Source organism: Pelobates fuscus, chromosome 5 (assembly GCF_036172605.1).
Source record: "Pelobates fuscus isolate aPelFus1 chromosome 5, aPelFus1.pri, whole genome shotgun sequence".
NCBI classification, from domain to species: Eukaryota; Metazoa; Chordata; class Amphibia; order Anura; family Pelobatidae; genus Pelobates; species Pelobates fuscus.
In genome coordinates, this window is record NC_086321.1 from 175107377 (window position 1) to 175116276 (window position 8900).

The 8900-nt window shown below is 45.0% G+C and overlaps 1 protein-coding gene across 2 annotated transcripts in view; it reads right to left on the minus strand.

Moving 5' to 3' along the window:
- Positions 1 to 8900, minus strand: part of RHBDD3 (rhomboid domain containing 3) — a 34151-nt gene that overhangs the window by 25011 nt on the left and 240 nt on the right. Inside the window, exon 1 of one of the 2 annotated variants that reach the window (XM_063454731.1) lies at positions 8874 to 8900. The exons of the other annotated variant lie outside the window; for it this stretch is intronic. The gene's annotated coding sequence lies outside the window, so the exon portion shown is untranslated. The remainder of the gene's footprint in view (positions 1 to 8873) is intronic. 2 annotated transcript variants of the gene reach the window in all.

The following is an 8900-nucleotide window of genomic DNA, read 5'->3' on the forward strand; positions in this document are numbered from 1 at the left end:
AGCTTGCTTGCTCGCTTTGTGGTGTCTTCCACATGTCCCATTAACCTGTTAGAGGCTGATGTTCTTTCACGCCTACAGGCATCTATCACCTTCACTCCAGATGGACAAGTGGAATTATCCACCCCTCTATCTGATTCAGACACCTCAGCTTTGTGCTCCCTACCCCTGATGCTACATCTTGAAGAACCCCATGGGGATTCAAGAGAACTGAGGAGTAATTTTCCTGATTCACTAAAGACAGATGTTCCTGCAAATCTGTGGTCCACAGGCCCAGAGGATGGTAAAACTCATCCCAGGAGCAAAATTACCAAGGAAATCACAGTACCCTTTGAAACCATCGCAAGCTGCAGCTATCACAATTCAAATTCAAGCACTCCTGGAGAGGGGTGCTCTGGTCAAATGTGAATCACCATGCAACACTCCGTTGTTTCACGTCAAGAAGAAGACACACCTAAAGGTGAACCAGAGAAGTACAGAATGGTCCAGGACCTCAGAGCAGTAAATGAAGCCACAGTTTTGGACACTCCAGTTGTGCCAAACCCACATACTCTCCTCTCAGGCGTTCCACCCTCTGCAAAGTACTTCACAGTCATTGATCTAGCTAATGCCTTCTTCAGTGTACCTCTGGATCCAACTTGTCAATATCTGTTTGCTTTCACACATGAAAAACAACAGTACACATGGACTGTTATGCCCCAAGGGGCACAAAATTCACCAAGTCAATTTGCAAAGGCCATGTGCTCTATTCTTGATCCATGGCAATCTGACCATCCTGAGGTCGTCCTGCTTCAATATGTGGATGATTTACTGCTATGTGGAGATGACCTACCCATAACTGAGCAATGCTCAATTAATCTCCTTTGCTATTTAGCAGAACAAGGATGTAAAGCTTCACGCCTCAAGCTTCAATTCTGTCAACCTACTGTTATCTTCCTTGGCCATTGTCTATCTCAGGGTACTAGACATCTCACAAGCGACCGAGTTAGAGCAGTACTGGATATTCCACCTCCAAGAACCTCAAAGTCTCTACATGCCTTCCTAGGCCTCATTTCCTATTGTCGAGCATGGATCCCAGAGGCCTCACTACTCATGCAACCCCTCTATGATGCACTTAAGTCAGACCCATTCTGCTTGACCATAGAAGCCCATGACAACTTCTGTACTCTCAAACGTGCTATTGCTTCTGCTCCTGCCCTTGGCCTACCAGACTATACCAAACCCTTCAAACTATTTGTCTCTGAAAGACAAGGCCATGCTACAGGAGTACTTACTCAAGCCCATGGACCTGGAGGCCGCCAAAGGCCTATTGGATTTTTCTCGTGTCAATTGGATATAGTGGCCAGAGGGACCCCTTCTTGCCTACGGGCCGTTTTTGCAGCTAGGGAACTCATTGAAAGAACTGGAGACCTAGTCCTTGGCCACCCTCTGGTTGTCTTGGCCCCTCATGACATTTCTGCCATAGTCAACCAAGTCCAAATTAAACATGTCACTCCTGCCAGACATCTTCGTCTTCAATGTCATCTTCTGTTACCTGACAACATCACCCTTCAAAGGTGTCAGGTTCTCAATCCGTCCACTCTTCTGCCACTCCCTGAGGGGGGTATATACTATGGATTTATCATGGACGAAACCTATATTTTTCTTCTCGCTGGCACCATCAAGAGAATGCATCCCAACTTATCCTTTCATGATGAACAAGTACCTCTTTGTGATGGAGCAGGATACGCCTTCTGTACCATGTGGTACAAACCAACCATCACCCCTGAACCCTGCTATGAAGATGAACTCTATCATTTGGTTGAGGTGAAACTTACCTCACAAGACTTCTACGGTGACTCTGAAGGCAACAGTATGGTCTTGATTCATCTACCTCCAGAACTCAAACATTTGTATCATCATTGGGACATTGCCATTCCACATGTCCCTGTTACCAAGCTAAAGACAAAATCATGGGATGATCTTGGGCCCATGGCAAAACTATGGGCCACCATGAACGAATCACAGCTACAGGAAAAAGGCGTCAAATATCCAGCAACCGACCACCTAGAAGCATGGCCACGTCATTTCCTGGAAAATGAATTTCAAGATTTAGTCGTAGTAAATGACTACGACCCAGAAACACCTCATGACTGTTTTGAACAGATGAAAATGGAAACAACACATTTACCAACCGTGCATGAGGACCCATTGGTAAATCCAGATCTCACTCTGTCCGTGGACGGCTCAAGGTATGCTGATGAAGAAGGAAGATACCACACAGGATATGCCGTAACCACAACAGATGAAATTATCAAGTCATCATCTTTACCATCAACAATGTCTGCACAAGAAGCTGAATTGCAAGCTCTGACTTCAGCATGCAAAATCTCTGAAGGAAAGCGCGCCAATATCTACACGGATTCAAGATATGCACTGGGCGTGGCTCATGACTTCGTATTAATTTGGAAAACAAGAGGATTTCTTACCACTGCCGGTACGCCAGTCAAGCACGGTTCTGCAATCAAAGAGCTAATGGATGCCCTCTTACTCCCAGAAGAAGTGGCCATTTTGAAGGTAAAGGCACATGGGAAATTGGATACAGATGAGGCAAAGGGCAACCATTTGGCTGATCAGGCTGCTAAGCAAGCAGCAAGAGAATTGCAGGAAGTGGATGAAGGAGTGTCCGGAAAAGAAGAAATTCCTATTTTTACTTTACAGACTCTTCCAACTGACCTAAGAATCCTACGGGAACAACAAGCCACAGTTGCCCCTGAGGAAATACAGAAATGGAAAAAGAAAGGAGCAGTTCTGAAGGATGGGGTGTATTCCAACAATCTTACATTCTGCCTCCCCAGAAGTCTATATCCGGCAGTTGTGCAGTGGGCTCATGGGCCAGCACATCTATCGAAAGATCTAATGACTGCTCTTATACAGAAATATTACAAAGCACCAGGAATTACTACACTGGCCAACAACTACTGCAAGGCCTGTGTCATTTGCGCAAAGTGTAATCCAGGGAAGCCAACCAAAACACCTCAAAAGCACCTGGCTAAGCCTATGTACCCATTCCAGAGGATTCAGATAGACCACCTTCAAATGCCAAAGAGTGGTCCCCATGAATATGCACTAGTAATAGTGGATATGTTCTCAGGCTGGCCAGAAGCCTATCCGACATCAAATATCACCGCCAAGACAACAGCAAAGCGTCTACTTACAGAAATTGTATGTAGATTCGGACTCCCAGAAGTTATTGAAAGTGACCAGGGCCCGGCTTTCACAGCATCAGTAGCTAAAGAAATTTGGACTGCTCTGGGGGTGACCCTAGCTTTCCACACCCCTTATCACCCACAAAGCAGTGGTAAAGTGGAACGCATGAATGGTACCCTAAAAGCTAGAATGTTAAAAATGTCACAGGAGACAAAGATGCCCTGGCCAGAAAGCTTGTCAATAGCTCTGTTTAGTGTCAGACACACACCCAGAGGGAAACATTCAATATCCCCATATGAGATTCTTTTTGGAACTGCACCCAGGCTAGGCTGCTATTTTCCCCAACAGCTACAGCTTCAAACTGATGTTTTGGTAAATTATGTAACTAAACTTGCAAGTGCTTTGAACAAAATCCATGCCCAAGTTTTCTCTTCAATTCCAGATCCCGATTCTGACACAAGCACTCACAGCCTGCTTCCCGGAGATTGGGTCCTAGTCAAGAAATTTGTGCGGAAACACACCCTGGAACCAAGATTTGACGGACCCTTCCAAGTTCTTCTGATCACCCCCACCTCCGTTAAGTTGGCTGGGAAGCCACATTGGATTCACGCTTCCCATTGTAAAAAGACTCCTGCACCAGAACAAGCGGATCCTGCACAACCATGTATCTCTGGTACATCACTACCTTGATTAGCCTTCTTAAGGCCCAACAAGTAGCCATTACTAAAGATGCCAGCGGGTACACCTTCTGGTACAATTCATCATGTACCCGTGTGGCTACATATACCTTTGACTATTGTGACATTGTAGAATGCCCCTTCCCTACGTCACAAATTCAAACCATTTATAAAGATATACCACATGCAAAGGACCCCTATGTTTGTGTAGTTGACAAGCAATGGGGGCACAACTGTAACCATTGGGGGGCTGCAGGGTGGAATGCCGGGCCTGCCTGGGGTTACAAACCCAAAAGTGCCTTATCTAAAGTAGATGATCATGGTAGATCCCTCCTCCAAAGAATGACTTTAAGGAAGCCTGGAGGAGGTACACCCATAAAATTGATTTTAAATATTGAACATCCCAGTCCAAAAGATGCAGATCAGTATGTAATGGGAATGTATTGGAAAAGAGGTTCCTATAACAAATTGGGGCACTTCTACCTAAAGGATATGTGCCACTCTCCAGAGTGGCAAGGGGCTACCCACATGGTCCTGAACCCATTGAAACCGCACATCCAGTCCTTTAGAGATATGATGACCATTGCTAACCCCACCTTTGAAGATACCATGGCCGCTGAAACAGGTTTAAATTATGTTAATTTATGGCTGGAATGGATGAAATATAACGCCAACAAACATAATAGAACCGCATGCTATGTGTGTGGTGGTGCCCGGCCTCATCTCGGCACCGTGCCCTTGACTTTGCCTTTAGAAATGAAAAATTGCTTCTTAAGTCTTTTTGCCTACCACTACAACTTTAATAGGTCCCTCTGCAAAGCATGGGCAGTAGAATACCCCCTCCTGATCGAGAATGTCAAACCCCCAGATGGTGTTACGATCTATAAAGGAAATTACACCTGCTATGCCAATTATGATGGAATTGGTAAGTTCATAGGTAACTTTTCCAAAGGTTATTGTGCCAACTACAGAACTGTCCCTTTGTACCTATTGCAGCACCATACTAGGTCATTGGGGGATATTTACTGGTTGTGTGGGGATTTACAGCTAAGATCCAGAATGGACATGGAGTGGTGGGGAGAGTGTACTCTGACTAAAGCCATCATGCCCATACACATTATCTCTGACACTCACCCTGACATACATGAACCTACACACACACACCAGCCAAAGTCAAGCGCGAAGCCCCAGTAAAAGGCAGTTTTGACCCCCACATTTATATTGATGCCATTGGGGTGCCTAGGGGGGTACCTAATGAATTTAAAGCAAGAGATGAAGTAGCTGCGGGGTTTGAATCTCTCTTCACCATAGTTACAGCCAATAAGAATTTTAATTGGATTAATTACATTTATTACAACCAACAACGCTTTGTCAACTATACCAGAGATGCCCTCCAGGGCCTGGCCGAACAATTGCAGGCCACATCCCAGATGACTTTCCAGAACAGAATGGCCTTAGATATGATTCTAGCTGAAAAGGGGGGTGTATGTAAAATACTACCCGACACCATGACCTGTTGCACCTATATCCCAGAGAACACAGGTCCGAATGGTAAAGTCACCATGGCCATAGAAAAATTAAATAAACTCTCTGAAGAGTTGAAAAGGAATTCTGGGGTAAAGGATCCCTGGGAAAGGTGGTTTGGTTGGATGACAGGGTGGCAAAAAGCTTCAATTCACATTGGAATGGCTCTACTAATTTTCCTTTTTGTTCTCGCTCTTCTCGTTTGTTGTGTCCTCCCCTGCCTGAGAAAATTCCTACAGAAGACTGCAGACCAAACGGCACCAACTTTTGCACATCTGACAGTTGATGACCAAGATCTTACCTCACCCTGTATACCGCTGCAAACTATCCCTTTTACCGATAAAGTGCAAGAGTTTTAGGAAGGGAACCAGCTCAGGGACAGCGTCCGTCTTTATGGTTAGACTGCCGTGCGGAGATGTAGTGGGCAAGCCACTGCGGGATACCAGCGGAGTGAAGAGAGTTCCTGAGCCGTACTGACGGATGAGCTGTAGCCTATTAGGGACAGGAAGGGACAGATTTGCACTTTGCAATAACACCTAGCTAGCGGTCATGGGGTTTCTGTGCCTTTGGGCTAACAGTCTTCTGGAACTAACAAATAAAGTTTTATCTTTTAGTATCTAACATTTTATAGGGGGGACTGTTATAGAATTATTAAAGTCCTTAAATCCTTATTAAAACTTCCCATTAAACTCCTAAAACATTGATTTACCTAACAGCATTTAGAATATTAGGAAAAGAATGCTTTTCTAGAAGGTTATGAGCAGAACCGGAACAGTCAAGTTCCTGTAGTATGAAACATTGTATACCATAATGAGATCATGAGAATTGCACTAATAAAATGTCTATTTACTAAAAGCCTTGAACATAACCTTGGATATAACAGTATTAACCACTCAAAATGTCCGACAGAGTTCCTTCCCATCAAGTAAGCCTCGTGCTACTCAAAATGGCGCCCGAGCCATCAAGTCCACACCCGTGTCCAAGATGACGACACCTCTCGATGGGAGGACATTTAACTAGCCATTTAACACCTAGACCAATTAATAATATTGATGGGAGGGTATTGACTTAACCACTTAACACCTAATCCAATTAATAATGTTTATTTGTTGTTATCTTGATATTCTATGATGATGTAATTTTGCCTTTATAAGGGTCTACGCACCCGCTTTTTAACAGATGCCATTAAATTTTCTCGAAGTTCTTTCATTTAACCTGAACCTCGTGTGTCAGTGTGAATTTACTTCTGAGTATACGCAATTTAATCATCTCTAATTTGGACAGGAACAGATAGTCATTCAAACTTATTGGTTTACTTAAATTAATCTAGTACACTTGCATCCGATTTAATGATCAGGTCTGGGGTTGTTCCGAATATATAGCGTGTCCAGTCCAGGCTTCCATGTGAAGAAGCCACCAATGAAGCTCGTCTTTCACTTCTTTGGCTAACTTCACCATGTCTTCGTAAGATGCCCCGCCTTTGAAGTAAGAGGCTGGTAGCCATTAAAGACCCCAGTAATGGAGAGGACCCGGGAATATGGCATGGATTGAAGCCGCTAGGAGCCCGATGACTTTTGCCAAGTGTTTGAGGGAGAGCTGCGAAACAGTCAATGTGTGTCTGATTTCCTTTTTGATATTTAGCAGTTTTGATGCTGGTAGATGTAGAGGCTGAAGAGTTAAAGGACCACTCTAGGCACCCAGACCACTTCAGCTTAATGAAGTGGTCTGGGTGCCAGGTCCTTCTAGGGTTAACCCATTTTTTCATAAACATAGCAGTTTCAGAGAAACTGCTATGTTTGTGAATGGGTTAAGCCTTCCCCTATTTCCTCTAGTGGCTGTCTCACTGACAGCCGCTAGAGGCGCTTGCGTGATTCTCACTGTGAAAATCACAGTGAGAGCACGCAAGCGTCCATAGGAAAGCATTATGAATGCTTTCCTATGTGACCGGCTGAATGCGCGCGCAGCTCTTGCAGCGCGTGCGCATTCAGCCGACGGGGAGAAGAGGAGGATCGGAGGAGGAGAGCTCTCCGCCCACCGCTGGAAAAAGGTAAGTTTTTACCCCTTTCCCCTTTCCAGAACCGGGCGGGAGGGGGTCCCTGAGGGTGGGGGCACCCTCAGGGCACTCTAGTGCCAGGAAAACGAGTATGTTTTCCTGGCACTAGAGTGGTCCTTTAAATCTATTTATAATACCAGGAATTCAATACGTTGAGAAGGTGCCATAATGGATTTTTCCTAATTGATAAGGAAACCCAGGTTTTGTAACAACATCAGAGTCCACATCAGGTGTGTGTGGAGAAGGATGCTTGACTGAGCTAGAATGAGTATATCGTCCAGATAGATGAAAATCCGAATGCCCCGACTCCTTGGGGTTTCATGATCTTGGTGAAACACCACGGCGCCAAAAACAGGCCGAATGGGAGGCACCTGAATCTCCATTTCCATCCTTACCATGTGAACTGGAGAAAATTTTGATGTTGATCTGCTATAGGGACTGTGAGATAAGCGTCCTGTCTCATTTGGCTATCTAGTCCGCTGGCTGGAGTAAGTTGCGTAGACAATGTAGGCCTTCCATCTTGAAATCGTGGTAGGACACATAACCGTTCAACTGTTTTAAAGTTTATGACTGGTCTCACCCCTTCACCTTTTTTGGGTTCTATGAAGAGATTGACATAACCCGGGGTATGGGTCAGAATCTCTATGATGGCTTGTTTGCGCATCAATTCTTGATTTTCCTTGGTTAAAACCCCTTCAGCCACTTACATTTCTCCAGCGCCGGGCTCCCTCTGTACTGGGGAATTCTCCACCCCCTGCCGACGTCAGATCCGAATGCGCATGCGCAGCCAGATGCTTTCCTATGGACATCCAGCGTCTTCTAACTGATTTTTTTTTTATCGCGGAAGCGCCTCTAGCGGCTGTCAGGGAGACAGCCACTAACCTGTATGAAATCTTCCATAAAAAAAAAAATATATATATATATAAATGTAAAAATTTAAAAAAAAAAATTAAAATCTTAATTCTAGTTAATTAAAATCCATTGCAGGATTACTGTAAGCACCATGACCACTTCACTGATTTTAAATATTCGGAGCTGCATGTACATACAGCGTGCGTGTTTGTCGACCGACGCCAGCTCCCACCGTTGAGGTGGGCTGCAGGGAGACCTTGGCCATGGATTAAGGTGAGTTTTCGCTTTATTTTATTTGTTAAATGGGGGGAGAAGCAGACAAACACAAGTGCTGCTCTACCCAAAATCCCAATTCTCCAACTCAGTTACAGTCACAGCATGCCCTTATAACCATAACCATATACATTGGACTGCATTACACTAACATATGGATGCACTGCCAGCACAGCTGGTAACACGTGCAGCGCAATGCATGCCGGAACAGCTCCAGCACGCGATTCAACGTCTCGGTGACGGAAACACAATAACGGCCAGCGCGCGCCCCCTGCAATCATCGCAACCCAACCCCAAAAGGAACGCACCTTGTCTGCCCATTTGGCCATCGTGAC